Raw genomic sequence first — 19,462 nt, forward strand, 5'->3', positions numbered from 1 at the left:
CCGATGCTCGGTGTCCCAGTATAAATTCATCTTTCCTAATCATTCCTTTAATAAGAACGTTTCTTTTGAGTGACTGTTCCAACCTGTCTGTTCCAAAGTGCTATCTTCAGCATCGGTGCTGTTATAAGAAACATAGAAAATAGGTGCAGGAGTAGGCCATTCGGCCTTCGAGCCTGCACCACCATTCAATAAGATCATGGCTGATCATTCACCTCAGCACCCCTTTCCTGCTTTCTCTCCATACACCTTGATCCTTTTAGCCATAAGGTCCATATCTAACTCCCTCTTGAATATATCTAACGAACTGACATCAACAACTCTGCAGTAGAGAATTTCACAGGTTCACAACTCTCTTAGTGAAGAAGTTTCTCCTCATCTTGGTCCTAAATGGCTTACCCCTTATCCTTAGACTGTGACCCCTGGTTCTGGACTTCCCCAACATAGGGAACATTCTTCCTGCATCTAACCTGTCCAGTCCCGTTAGAATTTGATATGTTTCTATGAGATCCCCTCTCATTCTTCTAAACTCCAGTGAATACAGGTCCAGTTGATCCAGTCTCTCCTCATATGTTAGTCCTGCCATCTCGGGAATCAGTCTGGTGAACCTTCGCTGCACTTCCTCAATAGCAAGAACGTCCTTCCTCAGATTAGGAGACCAAAACTGAACACAATATTCACCAAGGCCCTGTACAACTGCAGCAAGATCTCCCTGCTCCTATACTCAAATCCCCTCGCTATGAAGGCCAACATAACATTTGCCTTCTTCACCGCCTGCTGTACCTGCATGCCACCTTTCAATGACTGATGTACCATGACACTCAAGTCTCGTTGCACCTCCCCTTTTCCTAATCTGCCGCCATTCAGATAATATTCTGCCTTCACGTTTTTGCCACTAAAGTGGATAACCTCACATTTATCCACATTATACTGCATCTGCCATGCATTTGTCCACTCACCTAACCTGTCCAAGTCACCCTGCAGCCTCTTAGCATCCTCCTCACAGCTCACACCGCCACCCAGCTTAGTGTCATAGAAACATAGAAAATAGGTGCAGGAGCAGGCCATTCAGCCCTTCTAGCCTGCACCGCCATTCAATGAGTTCATGGCTGAACATGAAACTTCAGTACCCCCTTCCTGCTTTCTCGCCATAACCCTTGATCCCCCGAGTAGTAAGGACTTCATCTAACTCCCTTTTGAATATATTTAGTGAATTGGCCTCAACTACTTTCTGTGGTAGAGAATTCCACAGGTTCACCACTCTCTGGGTGAAGAAGTTTCTCCTCATCTCGGTCCTAAATGGCTTACCCCTTATCCTCAGACTGTGACCCCTGGTTCTGGACTTCCCCAACATTGGGAACATTCTTTCTGCATCTAACCTGTCTAAACCCGTCAGAATTTTAAACGTTTCTATGAGGTCCCCTCTCATTCTTCTGAACTCCAGTGAATACAAGCCCAGTTGATCCAATCTTTCTTGATAGGTCAGTCCCGCCATCCCGGGAATCAGTCTGGTGAACCTTCGCTGCACTCCCTCAATAGCAAGAATGTCCTTCCTCAAGTTAGGAGACCAAAACTGTACACAATACTCCAGGTGTGGCCTCACCAAGGCCCTGTACAACTGTAGCAACACCTCCCTGCCCCTGTATTCAAATCCCCTCGCTATGAAGGCCAACATGCCATTTGCTTTCTTAACCGCCTGCTGTACCTGCATGCAAACTTGGAGATATTACTCTCAATTCCTTCATCTAAATCATTGATGTATATTGTAAATAGCTGGGGTCCCAGCACTGAGCCCTGCGGCACCCCACTAGTCACTGCCTGCCATTCTGAAAAGACCCCATTTATCCCGACTCTCTGCTTCCTGTCTGCCAACCAGTTTCTCTATCCACGTCAAGACATTACCCCCAATACCATGTGTTTTAATTTTGCACAACAATCTCTTGTGTGGGACCTTGTCAAAAGCTTTTTGAATATCCAAATACACCACATCCACTATTCCTCCCTTGTCCACTCTACTAGTTACATTCTCAAAAAATTCTAGAAGATTTGTCAAGCATGATATCCCTTTCATAAATCCATGCTGACTTGGACCGATCCTGTCACTGCTTTCCAAATGCTCTGCTATTTCATCTTTAATAATTGATTCCAACATTTTCCCCACTACCGATGTCAGGCTAACCGGTCTATAATTACCCGTTTTCTATCGTTACTTTTTTTAAAAGTGGGGTTACATTAGCTACCCTCCAGTCCATAGGAACTGATCCAGAGTCGATACTGTTGGAAAATGATCACCAATCCATCCACTATTTCTAGGGCCACTTCCTTAAGTACTCTGGGATGCAGAATATCTGGCCCTGGGGATTTATTGGCCTTCAATCCCATCAATTTCCCTAACACAATTTCCTGACATTTGTTAGTGAAAATAAATTCACATAGACTCTAGTAAAGTAAGAGAGACAACTTTATTGCTAACAGAGCTCTGGGAGAAGAGTTGAGGTCCCGCGACCTGCGAATCACCTTCTCCCCGAGTGCCTTGTGCCGCGGGGTTATAAGCAGTTTACAGGGGGCGGAATACAATCGTTTAAATTCATTTACATACAACCAATCAATCCATAAGGCAACGCAATTCATTTACATACAACTTTTTAGTCCTAGTGAAACCTGAAAGCATAGAGCGAGTTTGGGGCCCTTCCTCTGTATCTTCTTTTTGGTTAGTTATTCTGTTGCAAAGCTTTCTATGAAACAGTGGCCTGCACCTGGCCAGGAGTCACTTGTTGCTGCAGAGTTCATATCAGGGACAGCAGATAGGCTTCTTGGTACAAAGTTCATTTAGTGGAAAGGCTTACCCATCATGCTTTGCTATGTCCGAAAATCCACTCCAACACTGATAAGGATTTCCTTCAGTTCCTCCTTCTCGCTAGACCCTCGGTCCCCTAGTATTTCCGGAAGGTTATTCGTGTCTTCCTTCGTGAAGACAGAACCAAAGTATTTGTTCAATTGATCTGCCATTTCTCTGTTCCCCATTATAACGTCACCTGATTCTGACTGCAAGGAACCTACGTTTGTCTTTACTAATGTCTTTCTCTTCACATGTCTATAGAAGCTTTTGCAGTCAGTTTTTATGTTCCCAGCAAGCTTCCTCTCATACTCTTATTTTCCCCCTCCTAATTCAACACTTTGTCCTCCTCTGCTGGATTCTAAATTTCTCCCAGTCCTCACGTTTGCTGCTTTTTCTGGCCAATTTATATGCCTCTTCCTTGGATTTAACACTATCCCTAATTTTCCTTGTTAGCCACAGTTGAGCCACCTTCCCCGTTTCATTTTTACGCCAGACAGGGCTGTATAATTGTTGAAGTTCATCTGTGTGATATTTAAAAGTCTGCCACTGCCTATTCACCGTCAACCCTTTAAGTATCACTCGCCAGTCTATCCTAGCCAATTCACGTCTCATACCATCGAAGTTACCTTTCCTTAAGTTCAGGACACTAGCCTCTGAATTAACTGTGTCAATCTCCATCTTAATAAAGAATTCTACCATATTATGGTTGCAAGCCAATGATCCACTACAAATGGAGCTGTATTGATGGGATTGTAAAATGCCCTTCAAGTAAGTTTATTTGACTAAGATTTACTTATGTTCAGAGTACAGACAACGGGCATTGTAGGCCCATGGATAGAGTAGACCCAAGGCACACATAAACTCTCTCAGTGAGTGACACCTAACACAAGCAGAGAGGGCATGGGATACTGGAGGGTGGATGGGTCTGGGTATACTACGCATTTCAGAGGCTCGATAGAAAAACCTACTCCTCACACTCCCATGGCTCAAGAACAGACAGGACTTGGCAGAATAAGGGAACTACCATCAGGAGAGATTAAGGTACATTAAAGGGGGAGGCTCAATATCAGAATTCATTTTCAAACAATGACAGAGGATCATGATTGGGGAGTTAAGAGGAAGAGGGGAAGTCGGGTGAAATTTGGGCGATGAATTGTGGAATAGATGACCAGGAAAGGACATTAAGGCAGGTTATCGGAGGTGGGCTCAAATGTACATGGTCACTGCCTGTTTCTCAGGTTGGCTCTCTGCTTCTTCACCCAGGAAACATGCTGTTTGAGATAGGAAAACAGCTGATTTGGAGCTCCTTGAAGTCAGGACATAATCCACTCCGCTCACCCCTCCTTGGCACGTGTGATATTTCGGCATATGTGCCGAAGCATTGAGCCACAGTCGTTTGTGGGAGGACTTTAAAAAGCCTGAGATCAGCTGTTTTACAGCCTCCGGCACTAAGCCAACCATTGGCATATATACTTACATCAGTAACCTGTAACATGCAAGACCTTTGTCAGAGAGGAAAATTGAAATTTAACCCTGGCGCAGTGGTTCGAAACTTACAATGAGTAAACTGGCGGTTCCAGGAGAAGGCCCACCACTGCCTTCTCGCGGAAGGAATGGGCAATGGACGTGACCTTGTCAGCATCGCCCATATTCTGAGAATTCCAAAATATGTTGTTTCAGATTTTTTCTCTGATTTTAATTTAGAAAGAAGCTTTGAGCTGTGTTTGACTTTTGCATTTGATCTTTACTGCTGGAGAGCAGCACAGCTGGGCATCTCCATGATCGACGTCGCATGACTCCCCAGCCAGATGTTGGGGTTCCTGCTCAGTAATACAGCCAATGGTTTGGGATTATGTGCCATGGCTCCTGCCACAGCCAGCGGGGTTAGGCTGGTTGCCCCTCTCAAGTGGACGTAAAAGATCCCATGGCAATATCCAAAGAAGAGCAAGTGAGTTCTCTCAGTGTCCTGGCCAATATTTATCTCTCAACCAGCGTTACAGAAAAACAGACTATCTGGTCATCATCACATTGCTGATTGTGGGAGCTTTCTGTGCGTAAATTGGCTGCCGTGTTTCCTACATTACAACAGAGATAACACTTTAAAACTACTTAATCGGCTGTAAAGCACTTTAGGACATCGTGAGGTTGTATAAGGCGCCATAGAAATGCAAGTCTTTATTTTATTTTCTGAAGTGCCTGCCTTTGAGTGGGAGACTGAGGCTGGTGTTAAAATTGGATGTTTCCAAAAGCAAAGTAGAGGCAACCTCACTGTCTCCGCCTTCCCCCACCCCCTCCGTCTCCACCTCCCGCAGGGCTCAAAGAGGAGGCCCTGTTTGATCCCTTCAATGGGAGTCCTGGGTAGACTGGAGCATGATGAAATCGAGGAACCCCCCCCCCAGCCCCAGCCTGAAAACAGTAATGGACAAGGGGTCCTTCACCTTGGACATAAAGTGAAAAGCCACTAAAGGCCGCACTGCGGCTGAGGCTATGGGCGAAGTTAATGGTGGCAAGAAAACGTCACACCAGCAACATTGATGGCGGATCTGAGCGACTAACAACGGAGGCACTACATCATCATAGGCAGTCCCTCAGAATCGAAGAAGACTTGCTTCCACTCTTAGCATGAGTTCTTCGGTGGCTGTACAGTCCAATACGAGAACCACAGTCTCTGTCACAGGTGGGACAGACAGTGAAGGAAAGGGTGGGCAGGGAGTCTGGTTTGCCGCACGCTCCTTCCGCTGCCTGCGCTTGATTTCTGCATGCTCTCGGTGACGAGACTTGAGGAGCTCAGCGCTCTCCCGGATGCACTTCCTCCACTTAGGGCGGTCTTTGGCCAGGGACTCCCAGATGTCAGTGGGGATGTCACCCTTTATCAGGGAGGCTTTGAGGGTGCCCTTGTAACGTCTCCGCTGCCCACCTTTGGCTTGTTTGCCGTGGATGAGTTCCGAGTAGAGCACTTGCTTTGGTAGGCACTACAGCAATGGCCTGCAACTGCACGCCAAAGAATCTCATGATTTCTGGGGTTACAAGTTGCATCAGATTAACAGGGGAAATCCTGTTACAGTATTACTTATTGACTTTGCAGCAAAGTGCCAAGGGAAAAGATTAACACATTTAAACTTGGGGACATTTTAAGATGAGAATCTCGAAAAGGAATGTTTACATTGGATTTTTCAATGGAACCAAGGTTGCCAACTCTGGAGGTTTCTTCACCAGCTATTGTAAAGTAACACAGCACTGACTTTATGGTAACATGGTAAGTCACAGCACCAGTACATGAAGAAGATGGTTGAGAGAGAGAGCAAGCGCCTGTTGCTTTTCCATTTCTGGACTGTAGAGTCTCCGGGAATATATGAAACTAATGAGAAGCTGATAACAAGAAAAATCTGATTCACCATTCAATATTTATTTTGAGAATTCTTTTTGATTTTTTTCCTTGGTTGCTTAAAGCAGTGCCCAAGCAATTAATGGAATTTTAATGCATGATAGATAATACCATTATGGAATATTGGTCTGTCTGCAATTTTAGCCATGTTAAGCTCATGTATCAATGACTTTTTGAATGACACGCATATGGTAGCATGGTGGTTATGTTACTAGACTAATAATTCAGATGTCTGGACTAGTGATACAGAGACATGAGTTCAAATCCCACTAAACTCAGTAAATTAAACAAATGAAAAGCCAGTATCAGTATTGTGACCATGAATACTACTGAATTGTTGTACAAATCCATCTGGTTCACTAATGTTCTTTAGGGAAGGAAATCTGTTCTCCTTACCTGGTCTGGCCTATATGTGACTCCAGAAACACAGCAATGTGACTATTAACTGCCCTCTGAAACAGCCTAGCAAGCCACTTAGTTGTAACTACTCTCTCTCCTACGACAGTTGGGGCTGGTGCTCTCCACTCTCTCTCCTTCTCCTCCCACCATGGTGCAGGAGGCCATCCAAGTGGGGCAGAATGAAAGGGAATGTAGTTGTGGTAGAGGATAGTATAGTCAGAGGGATAGATACTGTTCTCTGCAGCCGTGACCGGGAGTTCTGAAGGTTGTGTTGCCTGCCCGGTGCTAGGGTTAAAGACATCTCGCGGCTGAAGAAGAACTTCGGAGTGGGTTGGGGAGGATCTAGTTGTCGTGGTCCACATAGGAACCAATGATCTCGGTAGAACTAGGAATGAGATTCTACTGAGAGAGTTTGAGGAGTTGTGGTCCAAATTATAAAGCAGAACCTCAAAGATAATAAATCTCTGGATTGTTACCTGAGCCATGCACTGATGGGCATAGGGATAAGCAGATTAGAAGGTTAAATGAGTGGCTCAAAGTCTGGTGCGGGAGGCAGTGATTTTGCTTCATGAGGTACTGGCACCAGTACTAGGGAAAGAGGGAGCTGTTCAATTGGGATGGGCACCACTTAAACCGGGCCGGAACCAGAGTCCTGGCGAATGGAATAACTACTCCTGTGAAGCGCTTTGGGACGTTTCACTACGTTAAAGGCATTGTATAAATACAAGTTGTTGTTTCTCTTAAATGTATGCAAGATAATTTTCTAGATCAGTATGTTGAGGAACCAATTAGGGAGCAGGCTATTTTAGACCTAGTATTGTGCAATGAGAAAGGGTTCATTAATAACCTTGTAGTAAAGGCGCCTTTAGGGAAGAGTGACCATAATAGGATAGAATTTTATATTAAGTTTGAATTTTATATTTAGTTAAATCTGAAACTAGGGTCTTAAATCTAAACAAATAAACTATATAGGTATGAGGGGCAAGTTGGCTAAGGTAGATTGGGAAACTACATTAAAAGGTATGACAGTAGATGAGCAACGGCTAGCATTTAAAGACTTAATACATAATTTACAATAAATATACATTCCTTTAAGGCACAAAAACTCCACAGGAAAAGTGGTCCAATTGTGGCTAACCAGAGAAGTTAAAGATAGTATTGGATCAAAGGAAGAGGCTTATAATGTTGCCAAATAGAGCAGCAAGCCTGAGGATTGGGAGGATTTTAGAATGCAACAAAGGAGGACCAAGTAATTGATAAAGAAAGGAAAAATAGAATATGAGAGTAAACTAGCGAGACACATAAAAACAGTCTGTAAAAGCTTCTATATCTATGTAAAAAGGAAAAGATTAGAGAAAGTAAATGTGGGTCTCTTACAGGCTGAGACAGGAGAAATTATAATGGGGAATAAGGAAATGGCAGAGATATTAAACAAAATATTTGGTGCTGGTCTTCACAGAAAACGTCCCAGAAATAGTGATGTATCAGGGGTCGAGGGAGAATGAGGAACTGAAAGAAATTAATATTGGGACTGAAAGCCGATAAAGCCCCTGGACCTGATGATCTACATCCTAGGGTTTTGAAAGAAGTGGCTATAGAGCTAGTACATGCATTGGTTGTCATCTTTCAAAATTACATAGATTCTAGAAAGGTTCCTGTGGATTTGAAGGTAGCTAATGTAACCCTGCCATTTAAGAAAGGAAGGAGAGAGAAAACTGGGAACTACAGACCAGTTAGCCTGACATCACCGGTAGGGATAAATGCTAGAATCTATTATTAAGGATGTGGTAACAGGGCACTTAGAAAAGAATAATAGGATTGGGCAGAGTCAACATGAATTTATGAAAAGGAAATCATGTTTGACAAATCTGTTAGAGGTTTTTGAGGTTGTAACTAGCAGAATAGATAAGGGGGAACCAGTGCATGTGGATTTTCAGAAGGCATTCGATAAGGTGTCACACTAGACGTTATTAAACAAAATCAGGACTTATGGGATTGGTGGTAATATACTAGTATGGATTGCTTAACGGACAGAAAACAGAGAGTAGAAATAAACGGGTCATTTTTGGGTTGGCAGACTGTAACTAGTGGGATACTGCAAGGATCAGTGCTTGGGCCTCAGCTATTCACAATCTATATCAATCATTTGGATGTGGGGACCAAATTAAATATATCCAAGTCTGCTGATGATACAAAGCTAGGTGGGAATGTAAGTTGTGAGGAGGATGCAAAGAGACTTCAAGGGGATATAGACAGGCTAGTGAATGGGCAAGGACATGACTGGAAATGCAAATGGAATATAATATAGAGAAATGTGAAGTTATCCATTTTGGTTGGAAAAATAGGAAAACAGAGTTTTTTAAATGGTGAGAGATTCAGAAATATTGAAATGTTCAGAAATGATTCAGAGGGACCTGGGTGTCCTTATACACGAATCACTGAAAGTTAACATGCAGGTACAGCAAGCAATTAAGAAAGCACATGATATGTTGGACTTTATTACAAGATGATTTGAGTATAAGAGTAAAGATGTCTTACTGCAATAATATAGGTCCCTGGCGAGACCGCACCTGGAGTATTGTGTGCAGTTTTGGTCTCCTTACCTAAGGAAGGATATACTTGCCATAGAGGGAGTGCAACGAAGGTTCACCAGACTGATTCCTGGGATGGGGGGATTGTCCTATGAGGAGAGATTGAGTAGACTCGGCCTGTATTCTCTAGAGTTTAGAAGAATGAGAGGTGATCGCATTGAAACTTACAACATTTTTATAGGGTTTGAGGGTAGATGCAGGGAGGATGTTTCCCCCGGGCTGGGGAGTCTAGAACCAGGGGGTCACAGTCTCAGAATAAGAGGTTGACCATTTAGGACTGAGATTAGGAGAAATTTCTTCACTCAGAGGGTGGTGAATCCTTGGAATTCTCTACTCCATTGGACTATGGATGCTCAGATGTTGAGTATATTTAAGACAGAGATCGATAGATTTTTGAATATTAATGAATGAAGGGATATGGGGATAGTGCAGGAAAGTGGAGCTGAGGTCGAAAATCAGCCTTGATCTTATTGAATGGTGGAGCAGGCTCGAGGGGCCGAATGGCCTACTCCTAATTCTTATGTTTTTATAAACTGCTACAAAGAAGTATACAAAGATCCCACCCGGCATCGACCTAGACAGTGGACTCTGCAAAGTCGTCCACACTAACATCTGAGGACATGTGCCAAAATTGGGAGATGTTATATATGTAAACCTGTATATACCTTGTGTAGCCACCAGAGGGCTCCCACAATCCCTTGGGAGCACAGGTACTTAAGGAGGCCTCACAGGCTGGAGAGGCACTCTGGAGACCTGCAATAAAAGACTAAGGTCACACTTTGAGCTCACAGTATCACTCTTTATTCATACATAACAGGAGAGCTGTCCCATAACAGCCTGACATAGTCATCCTCACAGCCAACGTCCAGGACTCCTCCATCACCACCCCTGGGGGTACGCAGTTCAGAGTCAATGGCCCTGGGTGTCGTCATGAAGTCTCATGACATCAGGCCAGACATGGGCAATGACACCTCCAGTTGATCACTACCTACCAGCCTCCCTCAGCTGATGAATCAGTACTCCTCCATGTGGAACACCAGTTGGAAGAAACACTAATGGTAGCAAGGGCACAAAATGTGCTCTGGGTGGGGGACTTCAATGTCCACCATGGTAGCGTCACTACTGACCGAGTTTGTCGAGTCCTGAATAGCTGCCAGACTGGGCCTGCAGCAGTTGGTGAGAGCACCAACATGAGAGAAGAACCCTCACCAATCTACCTGTCGCAGGTGCATCTGTCTATGGTAGGAGTGACCACTGCACAGTCCTTGTGTCCCGTCTTCATATGAGGACAATCTCCATTGTATTATGTCGCACTACCACTGTGCAAAATGGGATACATTTGGAACAGATCAAGCAGCTCAAAACTGGGCATCCACGAGGGCCTGTCGGCCATCAGCAGTAGCAGAATTGTATTTGACCACAATCTGTAACCTCATGGCCCAGCATATCCCTCACTCTACCATTACCATTAAGCCAGGGAACTAGCCCTGGCGCCCCGTGGCTGCAGTTTGCACCATCTACAAGATGCACTGCAGCAACTCGCCGAGGCCTCTTCGGCAGCACCTCCCAAACCCGCGACCTCTACCTAGAAGGACAAGGGCAGCAGGTGCATGGGAACACCATCGCCTCCACATTCCCCTCCCAGTCACACACCATCCTGACTTGGAAATATATCGGCCGTTCCTTCATCGTCGCTGGGTCACAATCCTGGAACTCCCTCCCTGACAGCGCTGTGGGAGCACCTTCACCACACGGACTGCAGCGGTTCAAGAAGGCGGCTCACCACCACCTTCTCAAGGGGCAATTAGGGATGGGCAATAAATGCCCTCATCCCATGAACGAATACAAAACATGACTGGTGCACCCCGAGGGTCTGCGGGTTTCATTACAACAATCGCTTGCCGTGCATTGATTTGCAGGGTTTGCACAGTGGAGTGCCGCAGTGACACACACACAAAGCCCTTTCCAGAGCAGTTAGATTGCCCATGTCAAGGGCAGCCCGCGCCGAATGCGGAAGCAGCGATTGATGCTGCGCGCGGCTCGGCGGAGGGACGCGGCTGCCATGGCGACGGTCGTGGCGCAACCACGCTGCGTGCGCGCGACCAGAGCTGCGTGCCCGTGCCCGGGGACGGTTGGTGGCGGAGCTGGAAGCGGGTGAGTGGGCCGCCCGGGGCGGGGTGAGGCGAGCGGGGCGGCAGGGCCCCTCACCATCAGTGGGCCGGAGGGCCACGGGTTCCCGTAGCTCAAACGGACGGGCCTGCAGTCTGCGCCTCCCCAGGAAAGGAGTCTAGGGTTAGGGATTGCAACCTGTCTCCATAGTGACACTAACACCGGACCCTCTCCTGGGTGGGGTCTGGGCTGGACACTTGGGGAGTGGCGGGGAGGCCGGTGACTAGTGGAGGCCGGAGCCTGAGGCTGTGTCCTGTAAAGCACACACAGCTAGATTAAATTAGATTAAAAGATATGTTAGGAAATTAGATTAAAAGATATGTTAGGAAATTAGATTAAAAGATGTGTTGTCACATAAGTAATGTCAAACAGATTGTAAGAGCTTCTACAAGTATGTAAAAAGGCAGATTAGTGAAAGTAAACATGGGCCCCTTAGAGCTAGAGATACAAAGAAATTATAATGGGTAATAAGGAAATGGCAAAGATGTCAAACAAATGTTTTGATTCTGTCTTCACAGTAGAATATGCAAAAAACAGTCCAAGGGTGTAATGAGAGAGAGGAAAGTAATATTAGTGAAGAAAAGGAATGGAGAAATTAATGGGACTAAAAGCCGACAAATCCCTGGACCTGATGGCCTACACACTAGGGTTTTTATAAAGGCGGCGTCAGAGATAGTGGATGCATTGGGTTTGATCTTCTGGAATTCCTTAGATTCTAGAATGGTCCCCGTGGATTGGAAGGTAGCCAATGTAATCCTGCTGTTCAAGAAAACAGGGAGAGAGAAAACAGGGACCTATAGGCCAGTTAGCATGACATCCGTAGTAAGGAAAATGCCAGAATCTATTATTAGGGGTGTGGTAACAGGGCATTTAAAAATTATAATATGATTAGGCAGAGTCAACGTGATTTATGAAAGGGAAATCGTGTTTGACAAATCTGTTAGAGTTTTTGGAGTGTAACTGACAGGGTAGATAAGGGGGAAACCAGTGGAGGTAGTGCTTTTGGTTTTTCAGAAGGCATTCGATATGGTGCCACACAAGAGGATGTTACACAAGGTTCAGACTCATAGGATTTGGGGTAATATACTAGCATGGATTGAGGATTGGTTAACGGACAGAAAACAGAGAGTACATGGGTCATTTTCAGATTGGCTGGTTGTAACTAGTGGGGTACCACACAGATCAGTGCTAGACCCTCAGCTATTCAGTCTATATCGATGATTTGGATGAGGGAACCAAATTTAATATAATAACTTTTATTTATATAGTGCCTTTAACGTAGTAAAAGGTCCCAAGGCCCTTCACACCCGTGTGTCTGTGTTCTGTGTTGGTGATTTAAGGGTGATGGTTGATTGTCGGGAGTTGTCGACATTTTACTAATGAAAGGGCAGATTCATTTGACACCGAGCCACAAAGGAAGAAATTAAGGCAGATGATCAAAAGCTTGTTTAAAGACGTAGGTTTTAAGGACCGTCTTAAAGGAGGAAAGAGAGGTAGGGAGGCGGAGAGGTTTAGGGAGGGAGTTCCAGAGCTTGGGGCCCAGGCAGCTGAAGGCATGGCCACCAATGGTTGAGCGGTTAGAATGAGGGATGTTTAAGATGCCAAAATTTGAGGAGCGCATACATCTTGTGGGGTTGTGAGGCTGAAAAAGGTTACAAAGACAAGTCCATGGAGTGATTTTAAAACTAAGGATGAGAATTTTGAAATCGAGACGTTGTTTAATGGTAGCCAAAGTAGATCAGAAAGCACAGGGGTGATGGGTGATCTTGACTTGGTGCGGGTTAGTACACGGGCCGCTGAGTTTTGGATGACTTAAATTTTACTTAATGTGGGAGGCCGGCCAGGAGTGAGTTTGAGTAGTCAAATCTAGAGGTAACAAAGGGATGAATGAGGGTTTCAGCAGCAGAAGAGCTGAGGCAAGGGCGGAGGCACGTAATGTGGAGGTGGAAAAAGGCGGATATGCCGTGGATATGTGGCTGGAAACTCATTTCAGGGTCAAATATGACACCTAGGTTGTGAACAGTCTTGTCGCCCTCAGATTGATGCTAGGGAGAAGGAGTCAGTGGTGGCGACCAAAGTTAATGGCTTCGGTCTTCCCAATATTTAATTGGAGAAAATTTCTTCTCATCCAGTACTGGATGTCGGACAAGCAATCTAATAATTTAGAGACTGTGGAGGGGTCGAGAGAAGTGGTGGTGAGGTAGAGCTGGGTGTCGTCAACGTAGATGTGGAAACTGACTCCGTGTTTTCGGATGATATCGCCAAGGGGTAGCATATTAGATGAGAAATAAGAGGGGGCCAAGGACAGATCCTTGGGGGACACCAGAGATAACGATGCGGAAGTTGGAAGAGAAGCCATTGCAGGAGATTCTCTGGCTATGATTAGATAAATAAGAATGGAACCAGGCGAGTGCAGTCCCACCCAGCTGGACATTGGTGGAGAGGCGTTTGAGGAGGATGGAGTGGTCAACTGTGTCAAAGGCCGCAGACAGGTCCAGAAGGACCAGGAGGGATAGTTTACCTCTGTCACAGTCACAAACATAGAAAATAGGTGCAGGAGTAGGTCATTCGGCCCTTCGAGCCTGCACCACCATTCAATGAGTTCATGGCTGAACATGCAACTTCAGTACCCCATTCCTGCTTTCTCGCCATACCCCTTGATCCCCTAGTTGTAAGGATTACATCTACCTCCTTTTTGAATATATTTAGTGAATTGGCCTCAACAACTTTCTGTGGTAGAGAATTCCACAGGTTCACCACTCTCTGGATGAAGAAGTTTCTCCTCATCTCGGTCCTAAATGGCTTTCCCCTTATCCTTAGACTGTGACCCCTGGTTCTGGACTTCCCCAACATTGGGAACATTCTTCCTGCATCTAACCTGTCTAAACCCTTCAGAATTTTAAACGTTTCTATGAGATCCCCTCTCATTCTTCTGAACTCCAGTGAATACAAGCCCAGTTGATCCAGTCTTTCTTGATATGTCAGTCCCGCCATCCCAGGAATCAGTCTGGTGAACCTTCGCTGCACTCCCTCAATAGCAAGAATGTCCTTCCTCAAGTTAGGAGATCAAAACTGTACACAATACTCCAGGTGTGGCCTCACCAAGGCCCTGTACAACTGTAGCAACACCTCCCTGCCCCTGTACTCAAATCCCCTCGCTATGAAGGCCAACATGCCATTTGCCTTCCCAACCGCCTGCTGTACCTGCATGCCAACCTTCAATGACTGATGTACCATGACACCCAGGTTCGTTGCACCTTCCCTTTTCCTAATCTGTCACCATTCAGATAATAGTCTGTCTCTCTGTTTTTACCACCAAAGTGGATAACCTCACATTTATCCACATTATACTTCACCTGCCATGCATTTGCTCACTCACCTAACCTATCCAAGTCACTCTGCAGCCTCATAGCATCCTCCTCGCAGCTCACACTGCCACCCAACTTAGTGTCATCCGCAAATTTGGAGATACTACATTTAATCCCCTTGTCTAAATCATTAATGTACAATGTAAACAGCTGGGGCCCCAGCACAGAACCTTGCGGTACCCCACTAGTCACTGCCTGCCATTCTGAAAAGTACCCTTTTACTCCTACTCTTTGCTTCCTGTCTGACAACCAGTTCTCAATCCATGTCAGCACACTACCCCCAATCCCATGTGCTTTAACTTTGCACATTAATCTCTTGTGTGGGACCTTGTCGAAAGCCTTCTGAAAGTCCAAATATACCACATCAACTGGTTCTCCCTTGTCCACTCTATTAGAAACATCCTCAAAAAATTCTGTTATACTATTGGGGAGGGCTAACAGAGGAAAGGGAATACACAATAAATGGTTACTGAGAAGTGTAGAGGAACAAAGGGACCATGGAGTACTGGTCCACAGATCCCTGAAGATAGCAGGACAGGCAGATAAGGCGGCCAGGAAGGCATGCAGAATGCCTGCCTTCATTAGCCAAGTTTTACAATACAAGAGCAAGGAGGTTATGCTTGAACAGTATTAATACACTAGTTAGGCCACAGCTAGAGTACTGTGTGCAGTTCCGGTCACCACATTTCAGGAACTATGTGATTGCACTAGAGAGGGTACAGAGGAGATTTACGAGGATTTTGCCTGGACTGAAAACATTTTAGCTATGAGGAAAGATTGGTTAGGCTAGGGTTGTTTTCTTTGGAACAGAGGAGGCTGAGGGGAGACTTTATTGAGGTGTATAAAATTAAGAGGGGCCTAAAGTGGATAGGAAGGACCTATTTCCCTTAGCAGAGGGGTCAACAACCAGGGGGCAGAGATTTAAAGTAATTGGGGGGAGGTTTAGAGGGGAAATATTTTCACTTAGAGGGTAGTGGGGGTCTGGAACTCACTGCCTGTGGGGTGGCAGAGGCAGGAACCCTCATCACATTTAAAAAGTACTTGGATGTGCACCTGAAGTGCCGTAACCTACAGGGCTACGGACCAAGAGCTGGAAAGTGGGATTAGGCTGGGTAGCTCTCTTTCGGACACGTTGGGCCGAATGACCTCCTGCTGTGTTGTAAATCTCTATGATTCCGTTATAATTTAGTATTCAGTGATTCAGCCATGCTGAAGTCCAGTGATACATTGAGCTTCCTGTACAACTTCTGTGACTAACTCCGATATTAATTATTTATTATTCACATGGCTAGGTAACTGCATCTATAACTATCTATTATGATCTTATAGTCAAATGTCTCCTTTGACTTTTGATGGATAGAAGGCTTGCGATGTGAACCCTTGTCCTGGACGGGTGCCGTGGATGTTATTGGTTATTTATGGTGGATTTATTTTTTGAAGGGGTAGCTTACATGTGAACATTTACAGTCCCATCAGGTTGGTAGCTTTCCTGACAGTTGGAAATGGAAGATCTATCAAAATAAAATTTAAAAAAAATGATACACAATGGTGTCAGTTCTGTTCAGTTGCGCTGACCCAGATGCCTCAAATGAAATGGATAGCGGCTGAAAATGTCATTAATACTCCAATACCATACAGCTCCTGTTCTCCTGCCCAGCTATTCCACAAGTCAAACACGAGATTTTGACTTCAGTAATGAATCCTGGGTTTTGTCCACACTGTATGATTGCAGCATTACCTTGCCACAGCTACACTGGCTCAAGACTTCTTGGGGTGTACAAGCCCAGATCTTTAATGGGGTCCAGTGGGGGGGGTGGGGGAGGAGGAATGTGCAGGGGAAAGAAACAGGCATATTTATCACAATAGGCCAGCGCCTGATCCTGTCTCAGCAACATCTCAAAGTGCTTTACATGCAACAAACTACTTTGAAAATGTCCATACACAAGAACTAACCTTTTCGTTCTTACTCACATTTTACTTCAATTATTGAAGTAAAAAAATTATATCGGTGCGGATTTTCGGCTCCTCTCCCTTCCGTTTTTCGCCCCTGAGCGGCCACGGTGAGGTGTTCTGGGCGGGCGTTCAGCCTTCAGCGCCCCGCGGCGATCCACGGGTCCGGTTTAGCGGCGCCGCAGCGGAGCAGCACCGGCCGGTGTACAAAGCCCCTGGTTGCGACACCGGCTCGAGTTTGGACTATTGCCCAACCCGACCACCCCGAAGCGCGCTCCACACTGACCACCTGGGAAATCAGGCAGTCCAACGATGCCAACAGCGGAGAGGTAGTTAATAGACTCCTAAGGTAAGTGTGATTGATTTGCCTTTTAATTTGTTTTGCAATGTGAGTTGTGGGGGCGTGGGCAATGGTTTGGGAATGTTTTTGTGGTCTTTTTTTAGTTCCCCCCCCCCACCCCTCTGGTGTCTCTCGGAGCGTTCCTGGCCCGGCTCTTTAGCTCGGGAGTTTCCCAGGCTAGCGCTCCGAGAGGTGTACAACGCCTTCCTTAGCGCTGCGCCCCCCGACTCGGCCCAGCTGCCCATTTACTTACTGAGGCAAACTGTTCCCAGCCACTAACTTTATCGCCCCACCGCCATTATCGCCCCAAAAACATCAAAGCTGAAAATCCAGTCTTATGGGTCGCTCTCTTTTTTGACCATAATGACCCTTGCTAAGATTGTAGCACTTTCTCTTTGCATTACTTCTATTTACAAATGTGGCAGCTATTCTGTGCCAGAAATGATGAGATGTATTCATCTGTTTTAGTTGAGGGAGGGACATTGGACAGGACACTGGGGGGAGAACGCCTCCGCTTGCCTTTGCCTAGTACTCATGAGATCTTTAACATCCACCTGAACAGGCAGATGGAGCCTCGGTCGAACATCTCACCCAAAGGATGATGCAGCACTTCCTCAGTGTCGGCCTGCACGACTTCGTTGGGCTTCAATACGGAGCCTTCTGGCCCAGAATCAACTGGATTCTGAAATGAGCCAAGTTGGTCTTGAACTTGCACTCAGCAGGGCCTCCCAGGTGCTGGCTGGCCTTTAGCCTCTGCATGCCTTTACATATTCTCCCACAGATGGCCGGAAACATAAAGGCAGCTTGGAAAAGTGTGTGGAAATTGTGGCAGTGGCGGTCCGAATATCAATAAAATAAAATAAAATTAATAAAATAACAAAGGATGTCATTTGTGACTTTGATGTGAACAGTTTCGGTACTGTGGCAGGGACAAAAACCAGATCGAAGGGTTTCAAACATTTAATTCATGGAAAGATGGTCACAGATTTGGGAGGTGACAACACGTTCAAGTATTTTGGACAGGAAAGGGAGGTTGGAGATGGGCAATAGCTAGCAAGCATATATGCCCAGGTTTGCTTAACGATACAAAGCTAGGTGGAACAGTAAGCTGTGAGGAGGACGCAAAGAGGCTGCAGAGAGATATTGGCCAGTTAAGTGATTGGGCAAGAAGGTGGCAGATGGAGTATAATTTGGGGAAATATGAAATTATTCGTGTTGGTAAGAAGAATAGAAAAGCAGAATATTTTTTTTAAAAGGCGAGGGACTAGTAAATGTTGGGATTCAGAAGGATTTAGACATTCTTTGGAATTCTCTACCCCAGAGGAGTATGGATGCTCAATCAATGAATATATTGCGATTGATGTTTTTTTGGGCACGAAGGGAATCAAGGGCGATGGGATTCGGGCGGGAAAGTAAAGTTGCCATTTAAGGTCAGCCATGACCTTATTGCATGGCGGAGCAGGCTCGAGAGGCCGTATGGCCTACTCCTGCCTTTGTTTCTTATGTTCTCAGAGTCTGCTCCCAAATGGTTAACCTGCAGGATATTTCCAGCACTTTCTGACCTTATTTCAGATTTTTGTTTTATGTAAGCACAGAGCTGTGCCTTTTCCTTCTGTGGCCCTAGACTGTGGAAATATTTGTCCATAGAGGACATCACAGCCACTGCTGATTCTTTCCTCGCCCAAGGTCCGCATGCTCACACCTTCCAGTAAGCGTTGCTGCGCAGTGGGACATTTGACTCATTCTTTTTTCCCCTCCCTAATTCAGCAGCGCTGATGTCTGTACAGCACCCAATCCCTGCTTCAGCTCAGGTCAGCTCTCTCAGTACAGAACCTGGGACCTTCCGGATCAATATGTATCCAAAATGGGTTTTTGCAAACCTTCTGAAACTTCTCCCTACATGCTGATTATTCAACAGCCTGGGTGGAGCCTCACTGTATCGAAAGGAAATAGAATTCATGTTAAAATAAAAATTTAAAAAGAAGTAGGCCCACATAAAGGGAGACTGGCATTTCTCTAGACACCTCCGGACGTCCCAAAGTGCTTTACAGCCAATGAAGTATTTTTGAAGTGTAGTCACTATTTTAATGTACCTGTAGTAACATAACTGTTGTAACATATTTAGGTAACAGCAACTTCGCATATTGATTCTGGTAATGTAAAGTCAGAATCTGTAAAATCTCACGAGCCTTCATCAGAAATATTCAGAGTTCTCATGTAGGTCCATCTTCAAAATGTTAATTTGTTGCTTCTCCTTTGAAATGCGGATGGGCCTGATGAGTACTTCTGGCATTTACTGCCTTTATTCCTAGAACTCTTGCTGCTATTTTGTTCTGCGTGTAGATGGTATAAGTAATTGAGAGCATTCGGGTCTGTTACAATTTTGAAATATGGACGCACAATTCTCTGTATAGCTTTGACTAC

General features: G+C 45.4%; 1 protein-coding gene across 4 annotated transcripts in view; it reads left to right on the plus strand.

Moving 5' to 3' along the window:
* The window catches only part of enkd1 (enkurin domain containing 1), a 41,012-nt gene that overhangs the window by 3,825 nt on the left and 17,725 nt on the right, over positions 1-19,462 (plus strand). Inside the window, exons 1-2 of one of the 4 annotated variants that reach the window (XM_070866247.1) lie at positions 11,336-11,365; positions 16,741-17,047. The exons of 1 other annotated variant lie outside the window; for it this stretch is intronic. The gene's annotated coding sequence lies outside the window, so the exon portion shown is untranslated. Of the gene's footprint in view, positions 1-11,330; positions 11,366-16,660; positions 17,048-19,462 lie in introns of those variants that run through there. 2 more of the 4 variants (XM_070866246.1, XM_070866248.1) reach the window with 2 other exon arrangements.

The sequence above is a fragment of the Pristiophorus japonicus genome, chromosome 22 (genome assembly GCF_044704955.1).
Source record: "Pristiophorus japonicus isolate sPriJap1 chromosome 22, sPriJap1.hap1, whole genome shotgun sequence".
In the NCBI taxonomy this organism is placed as follows: Eukaryota; Metazoa; Chordata; class Chondrichthyes; family Pristiophoridae; genus Pristiophorus; species Pristiophorus japonicus.